This window comes from Neoarius graeffei, chromosome 8, assembly GCF_027579695.1.
Source record: "Neoarius graeffei isolate fNeoGra1 chromosome 8, fNeoGra1.pri, whole genome shotgun sequence".
Classification (NCBI taxonomy): domain Eukaryota; kingdom Metazoa; phylum Chordata; class Actinopteri; order Siluriformes; family Ariidae; genus Neoarius; species Neoarius graeffei.
Window position 1 is genome coordinate 95,020,950 of NC_083576.1, and position 20,467 is coordinate 95,041,416.

The following is a 20,467-nucleotide window of genomic DNA, read 5'->3' on the forward strand; positions in this document are numbered from 1 at the left end:
CCCTGAAATAAACTGAATAAAATAAAAATAAACTGAATTAGTGTGTAAATGTACTCTCTCATGTAATGAATCATAATAACTCTGTATATTTCAAATTGTGTAAAACTGCTTTGCGACAATGTTTATTGTTAAAAGCGCTATACAAATAAACTTGACTTGACTATATCCTCTGTATGTACACACACACACACACACACACACACACACACAGAGCAGATGTTTGTGATTCTGCACATAAACTAATGAAGTGGTTAAATATAGACTCTATTATTCCCAGGCAGAGGATTCAAGACAAAAACATGAGCACTAGGGTCAAAGGTCACAAGGTCACTGCTGTAGTCCCTCCCTAACCCCCGACTGATGTGGGCTATTACAGTGTGTGTACTTCTTTAGTGAGTGGAGAGAATCAGATCTGATACACACTTGTTTATTTTAAACCTGAATGAGTTCGTACTGAGGACAGTTTTGTTTTATCAGTCAGTCCCGAGTCCTCAGTCAGGACTCAGCCTTCTCATTTAAAGATAGACAGAACAGAGAATCAGCTACACATCTGTGTTAATGAAGAGCTCTTACAGTGTACAGCACCAGACAGGTTTGGACACACCTCCTAATTCACTGGGTTTTCTTTATTTTTATTAATTAAAAGCCTGTTCATGTCTTACAGTAATTATGTTGTTTCTCTTTACTGAGTTGAGCAGTTCTTATAAGTTTGTATCCATCCAGGTTATTGTAGCTTTTTTCTTTATTTTTTCACCTAAAATGTTTCTATTTGTTTTTTTATTTAAATTGTGTTGGTTGTTGACAGATACTGAAAATGCCTCCAAGAAGGTCTTATGTGCAGTCAGTGTTAAGGTCATCACTGACTCTCTGATTGGTTTAAATGGTTGCAGTGGTTCGTGCTGCTGTCAGGTTTCTGCTCTGTGAGGCTGCTGGAGGTCTCTGTACAAACCTCCACTCATTTCATGAGTTTTTAAATGAACATTGTCACACCACTGAAGACTTTTACAAATCAAAGTCTCTCTCTGGAGATGAAAATCACTGACTACAGATTTACTGTGTCAATTCTTTTTATCCCTCTGTAAAATTCACACATTCCATTTCATCCAGCGTATTAAATTTTATTTGTACAGTAGACACAGAAATCTGGATAGAGATTTAGATTCTTAATGAGCAAGCCAGAGGTGGGATTGGTGAGGACAACCTCCCTTTATTACAAACACTACTACTACTACTAATAATAATAATAATAATAATAATAATAATAATAAAAGGTTTAATTTCTTCTTGCTGTATCTGAGGAAATGTGTAGGGAAGGGATTGAGGTCAAAGTTTCTGATTTTGCAGAGGAAAGTGTTTCAGTCTGTTGGATGGGAGTTAAAGTTTTTAGTTGCTCTGCTGCTGTGGTTTTATTGTTCTCAAAATATTTAGTTCTCAAACTATATGACTTTATGTTAAAACTCTTTACTTTCTGTCTATTATTTACAATTTTGTCATGAAAAATCTGTCATCAGTCACATAGTGTTGGTATTTGTGCTTCCATGGTGGTCTTGTTTCCAGTTAACTTTGCTTCTATATTAAATAAGAATGAAGGATTATTTGTGGGTAGATAAACTCATCTCACGGCTCAGAGATCACAAGCACAGATTCTGAGTCTGAGGCAGGAAGTGATGCTGTGTGTTTATCTGCATCCACAAAGCTTGTTCTCACAAAACACACACACACGGATCGTGCAGTCTTTGGAAATAAATTGTGGAATTTTGCTGTAAAATGTAACATTCTGTATTACAGAACAAAACACAAACACAGGGAGCCAAGAACCCTGAACTAACCCTTAAAAATACTTGAACGGTTTATTTTAGTGTGTGTGTGTGTGTGTCCCAAATATTCATAAAAATGCAGTAATGTATTAAAGAATAAAAGGCGACATCCGGTCCAGAAACTATAAAATAAACAGGGGACAGTTAATGCCCCCCCCCCCCAAAAAAAGACCGTGTCGCGCGCATCATCGCCGGGATAAAGGAGGAGCGCGTGGCGGGCGGAATGATTTCTCACCTGTAGAGCGCGCGCGTGCCGGATTCTCCTCGCGCAGGTATGTGATCTTCACAAACGAGTTACTGCAGTAAAAAGCTCGCGCGTTCATTTATTTCTGCTTTAATTTATTAATTGGCGGTGTACAGGGTTAGGGTTAGGTTAGGGTTAGGGTTAGGGTACATTAAAGAGTCTTTGCTCTCGTGCTGTTTATAAGAGAGGAGCAGTGTGTGTGTTTTAGTTAGACGAACTGTCTTCTGAAAGCGTGTTGGTCCTTTAGAAACGGCATACGCAAGATTTTCACGAGATTTATAGAATTTAATCCGAAATTAAACACCGGAATATTCAGTTATGGGGGACGCGTGCACCTGGTCACAGCTCATGCACATGCCACATTTATGCTATTGATTTGGGTTCCTTGTTTTTTTACACACACACACACGGTCAGCCAGCTCAGTTCCCGTCACCTGTTACTGTCCGTCCCGTCCCGTGTGTGAGTGAGCTCCGAACAAACCGTGTGCGCGCGCACTCACTCGAGGCTTTATCATGGCTGTGGCTTGTATCGGAATGACACCAGCAGGAGGTGAGCTGAAAGTCCGACTGTTTCACTGTGGTGCTGAGGTTGAGTTGTGTGTGTGTGTGTGTGTGTTGTCTGTGTTTGGAGTTAGAGCTACACCTTCAGATAAAAGGGCACTAAACTGGACGTTTATCTAGGATGGTGTCTGTGATGCCTTTAATGTGTATCTGTTGTCTGTAAATGTGGCTCTAGTGTATAAATGTGTGCAAACCAATCTGAAGGCATGTAATAGTACGGAGTCGTCACTGTCATTTTTCACTTCTAAATTCTTCACACGTTCTCTATTGGGGACAGAGGGGACACGCCCTCTTCTTCCATAGCCACGCCTTTGTAATGTGAGCAGAATGTGGTTTTGCATCGTCTTGTTGAAATCTCCCTGGAAAAGACGTCGTCTTGAAGGCAGCAGATGTTGCTCCAAAATCTCAGTGGACTTTTCTGCATTAATGCTCCATCACAGAAGTGTAGGTTACCTTCACCAAGGGCACTGACCCAACGCCATACCATGACACACCCTGGCTTTTGGACTTGTTTCTGCAAGCAATCTGGATGGTCCTTTTCCTCTTTGGTCCAGAGCACATGGTGTCCATTTCTTCCAAAAAAGACCTGGAATACTGATTCGTCTGACCACAATACACGTTTCCACTGTGTGATGGTCCATCCCAGACGCCTCTGAGCCCAGAGAAGTCAACGGCGCTTCTGGACACAGTTAACATAAGGCTTCCTTTTTGCACAGAGTTCTAACTGGTGTTTGTGGCTGTAACTCCATATTGTAGCTTGATAAAGGTTTTCCAGAGTAATCCTGAGCCCATGTGGTTCTATCAGCTGTAGATGAATGATGGTTCTTGATGCCATCTGAGGGATCGGAGCTCACAGGGGTTCAGATTAGACTTGAGACCTTTACACACCGAAACTCCTCCAGATTCCTTGAATGGTTTAATGATATTCTGCACCGTAGAGGGTGGAATATCCAAATCCCTTCCTATCTTTCCTTGAAGACCATTGTTTTTAAACATTTCAATAATTTTCTCATGCATTTGTTGACAAACTGGAGATCCTCGGGCTGTCTTTACTCCTCAAACACTCGGCCTTTACTGGAGACTGATTTTGTTCCAAATCATGATTACAGTCACCTGTTGTCATCACCTGTTTCACGTTACATCATTTATTTAAATGTTTTACCTCATTACTCACCCTAAATTTCCTGCCCCATTTTTTTTTTTTTGGAAAGTGTTGCAGGACTGAAACACAGGAATGGATGGATATAAACCAATGAAATGAAGTTGACCAACAAAACATGAAATATCTTGGGTTCATTCTGTCTGCAATGAAATACAAGTCAAAGTACATTTACAAATCACTGCTTTATTTTTTTTATTTATGTTTTCCACACCGTCCCAACTATCTTTGATTTGGAGTTATATAATTTTATAAGAAACTGCAGGTTTAATGCACTGAATAAATCTTACTTACTTTTATTTATTCCTTTCATGAAAATGCACAATATACAGTATTGAATTAGAACATAATTCAAGATACATGGATCAAAGTGACTCTTTTCATGATTGGAAAGGAGCAGCAAGAAGAATATAATTCTTATTTTTGTCTGCCCCTTAGTAAAACGTAGAATCTTAGATGGTTTGTAAATTCCAATTACCTACACCGCATATCAGTTACCGACACCATCAGCTACATATACCAACAACTTAAAGGAAAAAAATAACCAATAAAAACAAAAATTTATAAGCTCAAAACAATAAAAATGATCATCTACATTCGATGCCAACAACATAAAACAAAAAACCCATAAAAATCTAATTTTACAAGCTCATAACAAATAAAATGAACATTCAGTTAAATTTCATGTGCATGTTATCTCATTTGTCTCTCTTTATACATTTTTTAACTGAAAAATATCTGTACAACACTTTAAATCATTCTGTTGAGAATTCCAAAGTTTTACACCAACAACAGAAATACACATTTGTTTTAAAGTGGTGCGAGCAACTTGATGCTTAAAATCAAATCTCCTTCTATGATTTTCACCTTCTGAGGTAAACACAAACAACTTCTGCATGTTCTCTGGCAATATTCTGTTCTTGGCTTTAAACATTACTAATAATGTTTGCAGTTCGATTATCTCTTTAAATTTCAATAACTCTGACTTAATAAATACTGCAAGTTGGCCTAGTGGTTAGCGTGTCCGCCTCTCGATTGGGAGATTGTGAGTTCTACTCATGGTCAGGTCATACCAAAGACCATCATAAAAATGGTACACTAGTGTTCAAAATAATAGCAGTCCAACACGACTAACCAGATCAATCACTGTTTTTGGTGGAAATTATATTACTACATGGCAAATAATTTACCAGTAGGTGTAGTAGAGTCATAGAAAACCAACAGACCCAACATTCATGATATGCATGCTCCTGAGTCTGTGTAATCGAATAATTAAGTGAAAGGGACGTGTTCAAAATAATAGCAGTGTGGAGTTTAATTAGTGAGATCATTCATTCTGTGAAAAAACAGATGTCAGTCAGGTGGCACTAATTTAAGGATGAAGCCAGCACATGTTGTACATCCATTTCTCTCTGAAAACCTGAGAAACATGGGTCGTTCCAGACATTGTTCAGAAGAACAGCGTGCTTTGATTAAAACGTTGATTGGAGAGGTAAAACGTATACTGTAAAGAAGTGCAGAAAATGATGGGCTGCTCAGCTAAAATGATCTCCAGTGCTTTAAAATGGACAGCAAAACCAGAGAGACGTGGAAGAAAACAGAAGACTACCATTCGAATGGATTGAAGAATAGCCAGAATGGCAAAGACTCAGCCAGTGATCAGCTCCAGGGTGATCAAAGACGGTCTGAAGTTACCTGTGAGTACTGTGACAATTAGAAGATGCCTGTGTGAAGCTAATCTATCGGCAAGAAGCTCCTGCAAAGTCCCACTGTTAAAAAAAAGACGTGCTGAAGAGGATACAATTTGCCAAAGAACACATCAACTGGCCTAAAGAGAAATGGAAAAACATTTTGTGGACTGATGAAAGTAAAATTGTTCTTTTTGGGTCCAAGAGCCACAGACAGTTTTTCAGACGATCCCTAAACACTGAATTCAAGCCACAGTACACTCTGAAGACAGTGAAGCATGGTGGTGCAAGCATCATGATATGGGAATGTCTCTCTTACTGTGGTGTCGGGCCCATTTATCGCATACCAGGGATCATGGATAAGTTTGCATATATCAAAATACTTGAGGAGGTCATGTTGCCTTATGCTGAAGAGGAAATGCCCTTGAAATGGGTGTTTCAACAAGACAACGACCCCAAACACACCAGTAAGCGAGCAGCATCAGGGTTCAAGACCAACAAAATGAAAGTTATGGAGTGGCCAGCCCAATCCCCGGACCTTAATCCGATAGAAAACTTGTGGGGTGACATCAAAAATGCTGTTTCTGAGGCAAAACCAAGAAATGCAGAGGAATTGTGGAATGTTGTCAAATCATCCTGGGCTGGAATACCTGTTCACAGGTGCCAGAAGTTCTCAGAAACCGTGGTTATACAACTAAATATTAGTTTAGTGATTCACAGGAATACTAAATCCTTAAGATTTTTTCAGTTTATACAGTAAATATTTGGAGTTTGTAATGAAAAATGCAGACACTGCTATTTTTTTGAACAGCCCAGTGTTCATTTTTCTTCATTTTCTGTAAAGTAATTAAAATATTGATACATTTTTCTTCATGTTTTGATGTAGAATATAATGTGCATTGTTCCCAATGCATGGAAATATAAACTATTATAAGGATTTTGAGCTTTACTCATGTTTTTAAACACACTGCTATTATTTTGAACACAACTTTACCTACTGCCGTCAGGCAAGACATGCTGCAATACAGATGCGGGTGGGAAGTCAAACTCTCGTGGTTACCAGAGGACTAGCCCCCCCCCCCCCCCCCCCCACACACACACACACACACACACTGTAATCCTAATATATTGGTATGTTCTCTAAATTCGAATTGCTCTTTTCTGCATTAAAACCAATGGCATTATATTGCTTATGTATGTGTTACCGCACACTTCTACACAATAACTAAAATAAGGCAATATAAGTGAACAATACAACATTCTCATTGTTTTACAATTCAAAACATACTTGACTGTTCAAAATAAAAATACTCTTTGACACCTTTTGTTTAACATATGATATATGAGATTTCCATGTCAATTTTTCATCCATTATAACTCTTAGAAACCTAAACTCAGATACTTTTTCAATGTTAACTCCATTAATAGATAATGAAACTTCATCCTTTCTTTTATTTGCAAAAACCATAAATTGTTTTTTTCACATTTAATGATAACTTATTTTCATCAAACCAAGATTTAAGTAGAACCATTTCATTTTCAATACTTTCAGATAATGATTTTAAATTATCTCCAGAACAAAAGAAATTTGTCATCTGCAAACAAGACAAACTTGAATAAATTTGAGACTTCACAAATGGAAGTCTCCCAAGGCAGACAGGTCTTAGGTGACAGGCCAGACCAAGAGCAGTTCACCAAACCCCTTATGGATATTAAAAGAACAAGGACCATGACGTCGCCCAGTATGGTGCAGCCGGGGCCCCACCCTGGAGCCAGGCCTGGGGTTGGGGCTCGCATGCGAGTACCTGGTGGCCGGGCCTTTGCCCACAGGGCCCGGCCGGGCTCAGCCCGAAGCGGTGACGTGGGCCCAACCTCCTGTGGGTTCACCACCCATAGAGGTAGCTGTAGGGGGTCGGTGCAGTGCGGATTGGGCGGCAGTCGAAGGCAGGGGCCTCGACGACCTGATCTGAGCAATTCCAGCGTTATGGACATGACACTTGAACTCAAAATGGCAACAAATGACCCAGTGCATGTTTTATCGTCTCCCAGTATTTAAACAGATGTTGCATATCTTAAGGCTGTACCATACTGGAGAAGTGATAGAACAAGAACAATTCCCATAGTACATCTAGGGCATGCCAGAAAATGCCAATAAAAGATGCGTTATGGATGTTACAGAAAAAGTATCACTTTTCTTGGGTGACTGTACATTTTTATCAAACTCTGTGAAATTGTAAACCTAATGTCGAAATGGAGATATCCATTTGATAGAGGGGTCCAAGGTGAATATTAAAAAATCTTTGTTTAAAATATTTTGTATTTCATGCAGAGTTTCGGAAGGAAAAGTCAGCGTTATGGATGCGACGAAATTCCGTTATGGATGTGACGCGTCTGAAAAAGACATGGCATATGTTTAGAAAATCAGCAATTTAACCACCATAACCCTTTGAAAAACTCTCTAAATATCAGCTAAAACTATCAAAGTTCTTAAATAATATTTAGGATGGCTATTTTTTTGCTGTTTTGTGGATTTTAGCATACATTTCTGTGGCTTGTGGCAATAATACAGAATTGTACATGATCAAAGTTGATTTTCGCTTGGGTTTTACATTATAAGAAAGAAAGACTGACAGTGACATATTAGGTTGGTTACAAATTGGTTCAACTTATTCACATCTGTAAAATACAGGCCTAGGTGATATCTCTGGGAGTGGTTTTGACGTATTACATGCTGCTTTATTTTTGCATGGTGAGGTTGACATTTACATGGAATTGCCCATCCCCGAACACTGCGGCTAGCTGTTGGGACAAGGACTGTCACTTTGCTGGGGGAGAAAGAGCCTGAGCTTGTGTGGGAGGTTGAGAGGTACCGGCTAGAGATAGTCGGGCTCATCTCCACGCACAGCTTGGGCTCCGGAACCCAGCTCCTCAAGAGGGGCTGGACTCTCCACTTCTCTGGAATCGCCCACAGTGAGCGGCGGCGGGCTGGTGTGGGCTTGCTTATAGCTCTCCAGCTCAGCCACCATGTGTTGGAGTTTACCCCAGTGAACTAGAGGGTCGCCTCTCTGCACTTTCGGGTCAGGGAGAGGGCTCTTGCTGTTTGTGCCTGCGGGCCGAATAGCAGTATAGAGTATCCGGCCTTCTTGGAGTCCCTGGGAGAGGTACTGAGAGGTGCTCAGACTGGGGACTCCATTGTTCTACTGGGGGACTTCAACGCTCATGTGGGCAACGACAGTGACACCTGGAGGTGTTAGGACTAGGACTGTTTTGGCCTCTAGAGGCCGCTGTTATTTCCTTTTCATGTCGTGTTCATTTTGGCCTCTAGAGGCCGCCACTGTTCCTGTGTTTTGAGTTTGTGTTAATTGCCTAATTATCTTCACCTGTGTCCTTAATTAGTTTGTCTATTTATACCCCTGAGTTCAGTCCTCTTGTCACGGAGTCTTTGTGCTGTTATGTTTATCTCCAGTTTCCTTTGTACTGTGTTTTTTGATCTTCTTAGCTTTTGTATTTTTGCACTTTGCTTTTCTTTTGGATTATACTCTTTGGTTTTTTTTTTGTCTTTTGTTTTGCCCTGTATATAGTGTATATAGTTTAAATAAACCTTTTGATTCTTTTTTCTACTTCCGCCTCACGCCTCTGCATTTGAGTCATCCCCCCGGTGGCCTAGTGGGGGTTTGCTGGATTATCACACCAACGAACCAGGTTCGAATCCCAGCAAAACCCTAACAGAAAGACTCCGTGATGACCGACTCAGCAGAGGCTGCTTCAACTGTCTACCCGGCCAACCTTCAGGGAATTATGGCAGCTTTGACACGCTTCGGAGCGACCATGGATGCTCATGGACGTACGCTCACCAGCCAACGTGAGGCCCTTGCTCGCCACGAGGAACTGCTTCAGCAAATTGGGAAAACCCTGGCACAGCTGACATCTCTGCCTGCATCTCCTGCTCCTGATCCAGCTCCCACTCCTGCTCCAGTGCCTCCTGCAATGCTGCCTTCTTCACCTCGCGAACCCAGCCTTCCTGCACCACAGAGGTATGACGGCAAGCACAGTGAGTGCCGAGAGTTCCTTACCCAGTGTCAACTCACCTTTGAGCTTCAGCCTACCACCTACACTACGGATCGCCGCAAGATTGCCTTTGTGATCACCTTATTAGCTGGTAAGGCGCGAGCCTGGGCTACTGCTATCTGGCAAAGACAGGGACCTGAGTGCTTTGATTTCCAGCTGTTTTCTGAAGAGATGCTTCGGGTCTTCGATCAGGCAGACATCAGTACCGACGCAGCCCGAAAGCTCATGTCCATCCGGCAAGGAGGAAGCGTCGCAGATTACGCCATCTCGTTCCGAACACTCGCAGCAGTAAGTGGATGGAACGAGACTGCCCTGGTGTCAGCCTTCCACCATGGTCTGTCTGACCCCATCAAGGACGGTCTGGCCTCTATTGGATGCCCAAGTGACCTCGAAACCCTCATCTCACATGCTATTCGTCTGGACAACAGGATGAGAGAACGCCACCAAGCCTTGAGCCCCCCCAGCCTCCCTACCTCTACCTGGAGACCATCTACCTCCTTCAGTGACTGTCCAGAACCCATGCAAGTGGGTCGTACTCGCCTCTCCGCATCTGAGAGGGAGCGCAGAAGGAGGGACAAGTGCTGCATCTACTGTGGCAAGCCTGGTCACTTCCGAGCATCATGTCCCGAACTCTTGGGAAAAGGACCGCCCCGTCCAGCCGAGGGAGGGTTGTGACGGGGCCTACCCTCTCTCCCGGACTCCCTGGCCAAGGAATCTACATCCCGGTCTCCATCTCCTGGGGTGAGTCTGTCCACTCTTGTCAAGCTTTGATAGACTCAGGGGCGGCTGGGAACTTTATGGATATTCACTTCGCCCAAAGCATCAATATTCCGACTGCACCTCTTGAAGTCCCACTGTCTGTGTCTGCCCTCGATGGCCAAGCGTTAGGTGATGGAAGAGTCACCCAAGTTACTTCTCCAGTTTTCCTCCAGTCTCAAGGTCACAAGGAAGAAATATCCCTGCACCTGATTCCTTCACCTGAGTTCCCAGTTATTCTAGGCCTTCCTTGGCTTACTCGCCACAACCCTCGCATAGACTGGGTAACAAGCCAGGTTGTGGAATGGGGCCCTGCATGCCATGCCTCTTGTCTGCTCTCTAGCTCTCCTGTGTCTCCTGCCGAGCCCCCTGATCTCACCGAGTTATCTCAAGTTCCCACAGAGTACTGGGATCTCAAGGAGGTATTCAGCAAGAGCAGGGCCGCCGTTCTTCCTCCGCACCGGGCCTACGACTGTGCCATCGACTTGCTCCCTGGGACTACCCCTCCTCGTGGCAGACTGTTTTCACTCTCTCAGCCAGAACGCAAGGCCATGGAGGAATACCTCAAAGATGCCCTGGTCTCTGGGTTTATTCGACCCTCCACTTCACCTGCTGGAGCCGGCTTCTTCTTTGTCGGCAAGAAGGATGGGGGGCTCCGACCATGTATTGATTACAGGGGCCTGAATAAGATCACTGTGCGCAACCGATATCCCCTTCCGCTGATGTCCACAGCTTTCGACCTGCTCCAAGGCGCCACCGTCTTCACCAAGTTGGACCTACGGAACGCATACCACCTCATCCGTATCCGACAGGGAGACGAGTGGAAGACTGCCTTTAACACCCCGTCTGGGCACTACGAATACCAGGTGATGCCCTTCGGACTCACCAACGCACCAGCTGTTTTTCAGGCCCTAATCAACGACGTCTTAAGGGACATGATTAACCTATACGTTTTTGTCTACCTCGACGACATCCTTATCTTTTCCAAGACCGTGCAGGAGCACCGCCACCATGTCCGCCAGGTTCTCCAGAGGCTGCTACAGAACAATCTGTTCGCCAAGGCCCAGAAATGCGAATTTCATGTTCCCGAGGTCTCCTTTCTGGGATTTATTGTACGGACAGGCCAACTCCAAATGGACCCTGCCAAGACCCTGGCCGTCCGGGATTGGCCTACTCCCAAGTCCGTTAAGGAGGTTCAGCGGTTCTTAGGATTCGCTAACTTCTACCGCAAGTTCATCAGGAACTTCAGTTCTGTGGCAGCACCCATGTCAGACCTCACCAAAGGGACAGGTGGATCTTATGGCTGGTCTCCTCAGGCAGAAAAGGCGTTCAAAGACCTCAAGGACCGCTTCTGCACGGCACCCATTCTGGTTCTCCCGGACACCTCCCAACCATTCATCGTGGAGGTGGACGCCTCGGACAGTGGTGTCGGCGCGGTGCTCTCTCAACGTTCGGAAGGAAAGCTGCACCCCTGCGCTTACTTCTCCCACCGCCTGAGTCCTGCTGAGTCCCGGTACGATGTGGGGGATCGAGAACTGCTAGCGGTCAAACTGGCCCTTGAGGAGTGGAGGCACTGGCTGGAGGGAGCACAACATCCATTCCTGGTTTGGACTGACCACAAGAACCTGGAGTACCTCCAGCAAGCCAAGAGACTGAACCCTCGACAGGCTAGGTGGGCCCTGTTTTTCAGTCGGTTTGACTTCACCCTCTCATACCGCCCCGGCTCCAAGAACACCAAACCTGACGCACTGTCCAGACTGTTCTCTGCCACTAACAGGGAGAATGAAGTCGGGCCTATTATCCCTGTGTCCCGGATTGTGGCCCCTGTCCGCTGGGGTATTGAGGAGGCTGTCCGACGAGCCCAACGCCAGGACCCCGGTCCTGGGACGGGGCCACCAGGCCTCTTGTACGTCCCACATCAAGCCCGGGCCAAGGTTCTCCAGTGGGGTCACTCTTCCCCTCTCACCGCCCACCCGGGAGCTCGGAGGACCCTGGACTTCCTGAAAAGACGCTTCTGGTGGCCTAACATGGAGAAGGAAGTAAGGTCATTTGTCCTGTCCTGTGAGGTTTGCACCAGAACCAAGAACCCACGACAGCGTCCCCAGGGTCTCCTGCATCCTCTGACCATTCCCCGGCGTCCCTGGTCCCACGTGGCAGTCGACTTTATCACGGGTCTCCCTGAGTCACAAGGTAACACGGTCATTTTGGTCTTAGTTGACAGATTCTCCAAGGCCTGCCGCTTCATACCACTGTGCAAACTCCCCTCTGCTCTTGAAACTGCGAAACTTTTGTTTAATCATGTCTTCCGAGTCTTTGGTCTTCCACAGGACATCGTCTCAGACCGAGGGCCCCAGTTCTCCTCCCGAGTGTGGCACGGGTTCTGCAAGGTCATCGGAGCCACTGCCAGCCTCTCCTCTGGGTTTCACCCACAGTCCAATGGTCAGACGGAGAGGCTCAACCAGGACCTGGAAACCACCCTGCGAGGCCTGGCTATGGATAACCCGACATCGTGGAGCACCTGGCTGCCATGGGCGGAGTACGCCCACAACACCCTGCAGTCATCGGCCACCAAGCTGTCGCCATTCCAGTGCCAATTCGGGTTCCAGCCACCTCTGTTCCCGGACCAGGAGGAGGACGCGGGGGTGCCCTCGGTCAACCAATATGTGAGACGGTGTCGCAAGACCTGGAGCAAGGTCAGGAAGACCCTCATACAGACCTCCAGAACCAACCAGACTCAGGCCAACCGCCATAGAAGACCTGCACACGCTTTCCGCCCTGGGCAGCGTGTTTGGCTGTCCACTAAGGACCTTCCACTGCGGGTGGAGAACCGCAAGCTTGCTCCTCGCTACATTGGCCCCTTCAAGGTGGTGCGCAGGGTGAACCCTGTCTCCTACCGGCTCCAGTTGCCCCGGACTCTGAGGATCAACCCCACTTTCCATGTTTCCCTGTTACGGCCCGTACTGACGTCTACGTATGCCCCTGCCCCTAGGAACCCCCCACCCCCCCGCATCTTCCAGGGGCAGACTGTGTTCACTGTGAATCGCCTGCTTGACTCCCGCCGGGTCCGCGGCGGGTTGCAATATCTGGTGGACTGGGAGGGCTATGGTCCTGAGGAGCGCTGCTGGGTTCCTGCTCGGGATGTCCTTGATAAAGAACTATGTCGGGACTTCCATTCGGCCCATCCGGATCGCCCTGGGAACGTCAGGAGACGCTCCTAGAGGGGGGGGTCCTGTTAGGACTAGGACTGTTTTGGCCTCTAGAGGCCGCTGTTATTTCCTTTTCATGTCGTGTTCATTTTGGCTTCTAGAGGCCGCCACTGTTCCTGTGTTTTGAGTTTGTGTTAATTGCCTAATTATCTTCACCTGTGTCCTTAATTAGTTTGTCTATTTATACCCCTGAGTTCAGTCCTCTTGTCACGGAGTCTTTGTGCTGTTATGTTTATCTCCAGTTTCCTTTGTACTGTGTTTTTTGATCTTCTTAGCTTTTGTATTTTTGCACTTTGCTTTTCTTTTGGATTATACTCTTTGGTTTTTTTTTTGTCTTTTGTTTTGCCCTGTATATAGTGTATATAGTTTAAATAAACCTTTTGATTCTTTTTTCTACTTCCGCCTCACGCCTCTGCATTTGAGTCATCCCCCCGGTGGCCTAGTGGGGGTTTGCTGGATTATCACACCAACGAACCAGGTTCGAATCCCAGCAAAACCCTAACAGGAGGGGCATGATTGGGAGGAACGGCCTCCCCAATCTGAACCCGAGTGGTGTTTTGTTATTGGACTTCTGTGCTAGTCACGGTTTGTCCATAATGAACACCATGTTCGAGCATAGGGGTGTCCATAAGTGCACGTGGCACCAGGACACCATAGGTCGGAGGTCGATGATCGGCTTTGTTGTTGTTTCATCTGATCTCTGGCCCTATGTCTTGGACACTCGGGTGAAGAGAGGGGCTGAGCTGTCAACTGATCACCACCTGGTGGTGAGTTGGATCTGCTGGTGGAGGAGGAAACCAGACAGACCTGGCAGACCCAAACGTATGGTGAGGGTCTGCTGGGAACGTCTGGCCGAGCACTCTGTTGGGGAGGTCTTTAACTCGCACCTCCGGGAGAGTTTCTCCCAGCTTCCGAGGGAGGCGGGGGACATTGAGTCTGAGTGGACCATGTTCTCTACCTCCATTGTAGACGCAGCTGTTTGGAGCTGTGGCCGCAAGGTCTCCGGTGCCTGTCGTGGCTGCAATCCCCGAACCCGGTGGTGGACACCGGAAGTAAGAGATGCCGTCAAGCTGAAGGAGTCCTATCGGGCCATGTTGGCCTCCGGGACTCCTGAGGCAGCTGACGGGTATCGGCAGGCCAGGCATGCCGCAGCTCGGGCAGTTGTGGAGGCAAAAACTCGGAACTGGGACGAGTTCGGTGAGGCCATGGAGCAGGACTATCGGTCGGCTTTGAAGAAATTCTGGCAAACCGTCCGGCGTCTCAGGAGGGGGAAGCAGTACTCTGCCAACACTGTTTACAGTGCGGGTGGGGAGCTGTTGACCTCAACTAGGGACATTGTCGGGTGGTGGAGGGAATACTTCGGGGATCTCCTCAATCCCAACGTCATGTCTTCCATTGAGGAAGCGGAGGCTGATGACTCAGAGGTGGACTCGTCCATTACCCAAGCTGAAGTCACTGAGGTGGTTTGCAAGCTCCTCGGTGGCAAGGCACCAGGGGTGGATGAGATCTGCCCTGAGTATCTCAAGTCTCTGGATGTTGTGGGGCTGTCTTGGCTGACACACCTCTGCAGCATCGTGTGGCGGTCAGGGACAGTGCCTCTGGAGTGGCAGACCAGGGTGGTGGTCCTTCTTTTTAAGAAAGGGGACTGGAGAGTGTGCCCCAATTATAGGGGAATCACACTTCTCAGCCTCCCCGGGAAGGTTTACTCCAGGGTACTGGAGAGAATTCGGTCAATAGTCGAACCGCAGATCCAGGAGGAACACTGTGGTTTTTGTCCTGGTCGTGGAACACTGGACCAGCTCTATACCCTTCATAGGGTGCTCGAGGGTTCATGGGAGTTTGCCCAACCAGTCCACATGTGCTTTGTGGATCTGGAGAAGGCATTTGACCGTGTCCCTCGTGGTATTCTGTGGGGGGTGCTTCAGGAGTATGAGGTTCGGGGCTCTTTGCTAAGGGCTGTCCAGTCCCTGTATGAACGGAGCAGGAGTCTGGTTCGCATTGCCGGCAGTAAGTCAGACCTGTTCCCAGTGCATGTTGGACTCCGGCAGGGCTGCCCTTTGTCACTGGTTCTGTTCATAATTTTTATGGGCAGAATTTCTAGGCGCAGCCAGGGGCCGGAAAGAATCCTGTTTGGGAACCACAGGATTTCATCTCTGCTTTTTGCGGATGATGTCCTGTTGGCTTCTTCAAACCAGGACCTTCAGCATGCACTGGGGCAGTTTGCAGTTGAGTGTGAAGCAGCTGGGATGAGAATCAGCACCTCCAAGTCTGAGGCCATGGTTCTTGACTGGAAAAGGGTGGCTTGCCATCTCCAGGTTGGTGGAGACATCCTGCCTCAAGTGGCGGAGTTTAAATATCTCAGGATCTTGTTCACGAGTGAGGGAAGGATAGAGCCTGAGATCGACAGGCGGATCGGTGCAGCCTCCGCAGTGATGTGGTCACTTTACTGGTCCATCGTGGTGAAGAAGGAGCTGAGCCAAAAGGCGAAGCTCTCGATTTACCAGTCGATCTACGTTCCGACTCTGATCTATGGTCATGAGCTTTGGGTAATGACCAAAAGAACAAGATCGTGGATACAAGCGGCCAAAATGACTTTCCTTCACAGGGTGGCTGGGCGCTCCCTTAGAGAGGGTGAGAAGCACAGTCACTCAGGAGGAGCTCGGAGTAGAGCCGCTGCTCCTCCACCTCGAGAGGAATCAGCTGAGGTGGCTTGGGCATCTCTTTCGGATGCCTCCTGGCCGCCTCCCTGGGGAGGTGTTCCAGGCATGTCCCCCCGGGAGGAGGCCCCGGGGAAGACCCAGGACACACTGGAGGGACTATGTCTCTCAGTTGGCCTGGGAATGCCTCGGTGTTCTTCCCGAGGAGCTGGCCGAGGTGTCTGGGGAGAGGGAAGTTTGGGCGTCCATGCTCAGACTGCTGCCTCCGTGACCCGGCCCCGGATAAGTGGATGAAGACAAGACGATACTTCACAAATGTCATTTATATATAAAATAGAGTTTAGGCCCCAAAACAACCTTGTGGAACTCCACATTCAATTGTCAAACATTCTGAAGTATTACCAGGAGAATGCACATATTGTTGTCTGTTCTGTAAATAGCTGGTTAACCAGTTAAGGACAACTCTCACACCATATGCATTCAGCTTTGAAATTAAAATAGAATGATCTATTGTATCGAATGCTTTCTTTCAATCAATGAATAACCCTATTGTATATTTCTTTTTGTCAATAGCTGTTGTGATTTCTATTATATTCATTATTGCTAGAGCTGTAGACCGTTTTGTCCTAAAACCATATTGACTCTCATTCAATAAGTCTTTATTTTCAATAAAACTATCTAATTTTTGAACAAATAATTTTTCTAGCACTTTTGAAAATTGTGAAAGCAATGATACTGGTCTGTAATTATTAAAGTTGTTTGTCTCCTGCTTTAAAAAGTGATATGACCTTTGCCGTTTTCATCCTATCTGGAAAAACACTAGTTTTAAATGAAAGATTGTAAACATAACATAGTGGTTTAACTATAATCAATGGTCATTTTTACTATTTTCATATCAATTCAGTCACTATCAGTAGATGTCTTTCTTTTTGATTTAGCTGGCACAGAAATGATTTGATTTTCATTCACTTCACCTAGAAAAATTGACTGCATCACTTTATTTTCCCCTTTCCAGACACTGTTTGTCCACATTTTTTGTAACTTCATTTGCCAAACTAGGCCCAACATTCACAAAAAAAGAATGAAATTCATTAACCCCTTCATTCATGTTTTTAATCACCTTATTGTCTTAAATAAAATGGTTGGGTAGATCTGTTGTTCCTTATTACATTGTTCAGTATATTCCATGTACCCTTAATGGTTTTATTTGCAAGCAAAATTTTATTATAATCCTTTTTCGCTTGTCTCAATATGTTGGTTAACTTATTTTTGTACTTCTTGTATTGTTTTGCAGCAGCCTCTGTTCTAGATTTTATGAAGTCTGTATAAAGTTTGTTTTTCTTTTTACATGCATTTTGCAACCCTTTTGTTATCCAGGGCTTTTTATTATAACAATGTTTAGGCATATGCAAAATTTTTGGACAATGTTTATCATAGAGAGCTAAATAACAATTTAATAATGACCCATATGCAGTATTCACCTCATCTGTATCCACCCCATTCCACTCTTGCTTTAAGAGATCATTTCTGAAGGCATTAATTGCCTCATCAGTCCTTACCCTTATGTATCTGTGGCAATTTTCTGGTTTCTTTCTCTGTAATTGATAATTAAATTTTACAAATACAGGTAAATGGTCACTTTATTAGTAAACCGCTTCTAATTTTATTCTCTAAAACATTTGTAAAAAAAAATATTGTCAAAGTTGCACTACCACTTGTTACTCTACTAGGCTTTGTAATCAGTGGGTACAACCCTCTACTATATAATGCAACCAAGAAATGAGAAGTTTGTTTATGCGTAGAGACCTTTAAGAGGTCGATGTTGAAATCACCACAGATTAGTGTTTGTCATTTAAACCATTCACTAATTCTTCTAAACTATCCATAAGTTTCCACATTTGACCCTGGTTTCCTGTAAACACATGTAACAATATTTCTCATTCTTTCTAATTCAACTTCCACAGCAATACACTCCATTAAATCATCAATTACAGATGTCATGCATTCAACTGGTCAAGAATAAAGGGCCACACCCCCTCCTCTCCTGTTAACTCTACTGGTAACATATCATAGCCATTAATATGCAAATCAATATCTTTCTCTTCATTTATCCAGGTCTCAGATAAAGCTATCAACTTAAATTTACTTTTAAATGTGTCCAAATATTCAGTAATTTTAGTAAAGTTTTTAGGTAAACTTCTACAATTAAAATGTATCAACAAAACTGTCTTATCAAGTTCAACACTATCATTAATTTGCTCATCAGTATAATATGCACAAGAGTCAATTATGTGGTTAAAAACATAATTCTCTGAATCCACATCATTTTCAAAATCACAGACTCTGTTCTGTATATTCAGATCTTGAAATAACCTGGCTCTTAAATGAATCAGCCATTTTAAAAAAAATTTGCAAAACAACGTTTAACTCCATATCAGTTTTTCTTAATTGTTTTTATTCTCACAACTCTCACCATATTCCCAGGAAAAAAGCAAAGATATTCTTTAACAACCCTTTTGTAAGGGAAAAAAATAATTCAAAACATGAACTAAAAACAAAATATATTAACTGAGAATTTCACTGAGTCAATTCATTTACTTGTATACATAGTTTTCACTGACGTCACGGCATTCCGGGGAACGCCCTCCAGCCGCCGTCTTGTGGGGCAAACAAAACGGACCATTGCTATTACCAGCTACGTTATCTCGGACGAATTTATGAAGTTATATAGTCAGTTTTCTAAAATAAAGATCAATGTCGGCAAAATCAAGCAAACGAAAGTAAATGGATACATTGGACGACGTCTCACGACAACGGTATGCAGCCAAACTGGCCTTGATTGGGGGAATTGACCCCTACGAAGTGGACAAAGATGCATTTTCAAGTGACTATGCAGGGCTGCCATCCATATCGTACCCTGATATTGTGAACTATTTCGTGAATAGTAAAAGTGCCTACACACTTGACGACCTCAAAGCATACAAGTCGCTGGAGTCATACAATTATTTTGTCTGTGGCTGGGTCCGTGAAGTCCACCATATAAAAACAAGTGACAGTCATGTCCTAATTACAGCCAAGGTATGTAAACATTGGAATTTTAGAGCTCTCAACACTGCATATAAATATGTGTGTGTATAATATCGAGTTGATTTAAATCGGAATTGATTTAAATCGGAAAGCTGTGCACATTTGCGCGAAGCTGCGCAAATGTGCACAGCTTTCCGATTCACTTTTTTTTTTTCTCATCCTTATACTTCCTATGTTTCATGGACTGTAACAGATTTGCAATTGATTGTTTATTTAAACAACTTACCACTTATAAAATGATCGGAGCAGACTTTGCTGTGTTTGGAAGGCTGATAATCCTTGCAGTTGATTCTCGCAAGCCATATATTTCTCCTTTGTATGCTGAGTTTCTTTGTTTGCTCGCCTTCATGCTCCCGTACAGTGGGAATTCCATAAAAGCTCCACTTGACGTCATCATCTGGCCTATTACGACAGCCGTGAATACAACAGGTGTGCACCATTGCTAGCTTTAAATAGCCTGCTTGGGTTCTTTTGAAGACTTTGTACTCGCGCGTTACAATGTGTGCTCAGTGACCCGTACGGTAAGCTTGACCCGCAAGATGGCTGCCACTAGGGAATCCCTGACTCTGTGACGTCATGTGAAAACTATCCATTTATCCAAGTCTCTCGGATTTCTTACCACAACCACCATAGCATGCTCTGGTGGTCCATTTAACCATATATACCTTTCCATTTCTTGTCCAAGTTGCCTGGATTTTGCTTTGCTTTCTGAGGGTATGACAATTCCAAGCTATTTCTGCATTTTTCTTTGTCAAATGTTCATTTACGTACACCCCAGTACCTTTCAGTTTTTTTGCATGTTTCAACACTTCTACCTTGTGCTTCCTGTTTACAAACTTTACAACAATTGTGGTCTTAGTTTTCTTGTCCTTACGTGGAAGTGTGTGACAGGCTAAAATTTGTTGACTCTCCAAATAAATGGTTTTACTAGTCAAAAATTGAACCACTTCTTGCTCTAAAGTGTGCAGCTCTTCAGGTGGTGCATCCTCACCTTGTTGGTCACCAGCTGAGCCAGCAACCCTGGCATAGCTTCGATGTTTTGTCTCCAGCCCAGTGATTACAAGCTCACCCCCTCTGGAATACTGCTCCAAATCCTCCACCCTTTGTTCCAGCAACACGATCTTCTGGTCCTTTTGCTTCATTATAGCTTTCAACTCCTGGATCTCCTCCATTAGGCCTGTGAGGGTTTTTTGTTGCTTCACCACATTGCTGATCTCCTCAGAC

General features: G+C 44.7%; 1 protein-coding gene across 2 annotated transcripts in view; it reads left to right on the top strand.

Moving 5' to 3' along the window:
• Positions 1-414: 414 nt before the first annotated feature.
• The window catches only part of LOC132891080 (anoctamin-1), a 213,908-nt gene continuing 193,855 nt past the window's right edge, over positions 415-20,467 (top strand). For both annotated transcript variants that reach the window (XM_060928564.1, XM_060928565.1), the window contains exon 1: positions 415-592. The gene's annotated coding sequence lies outside the window, so the exon portion shown is untranslated. The remainder of the gene's footprint in view (positions 593-20,467) is intronic.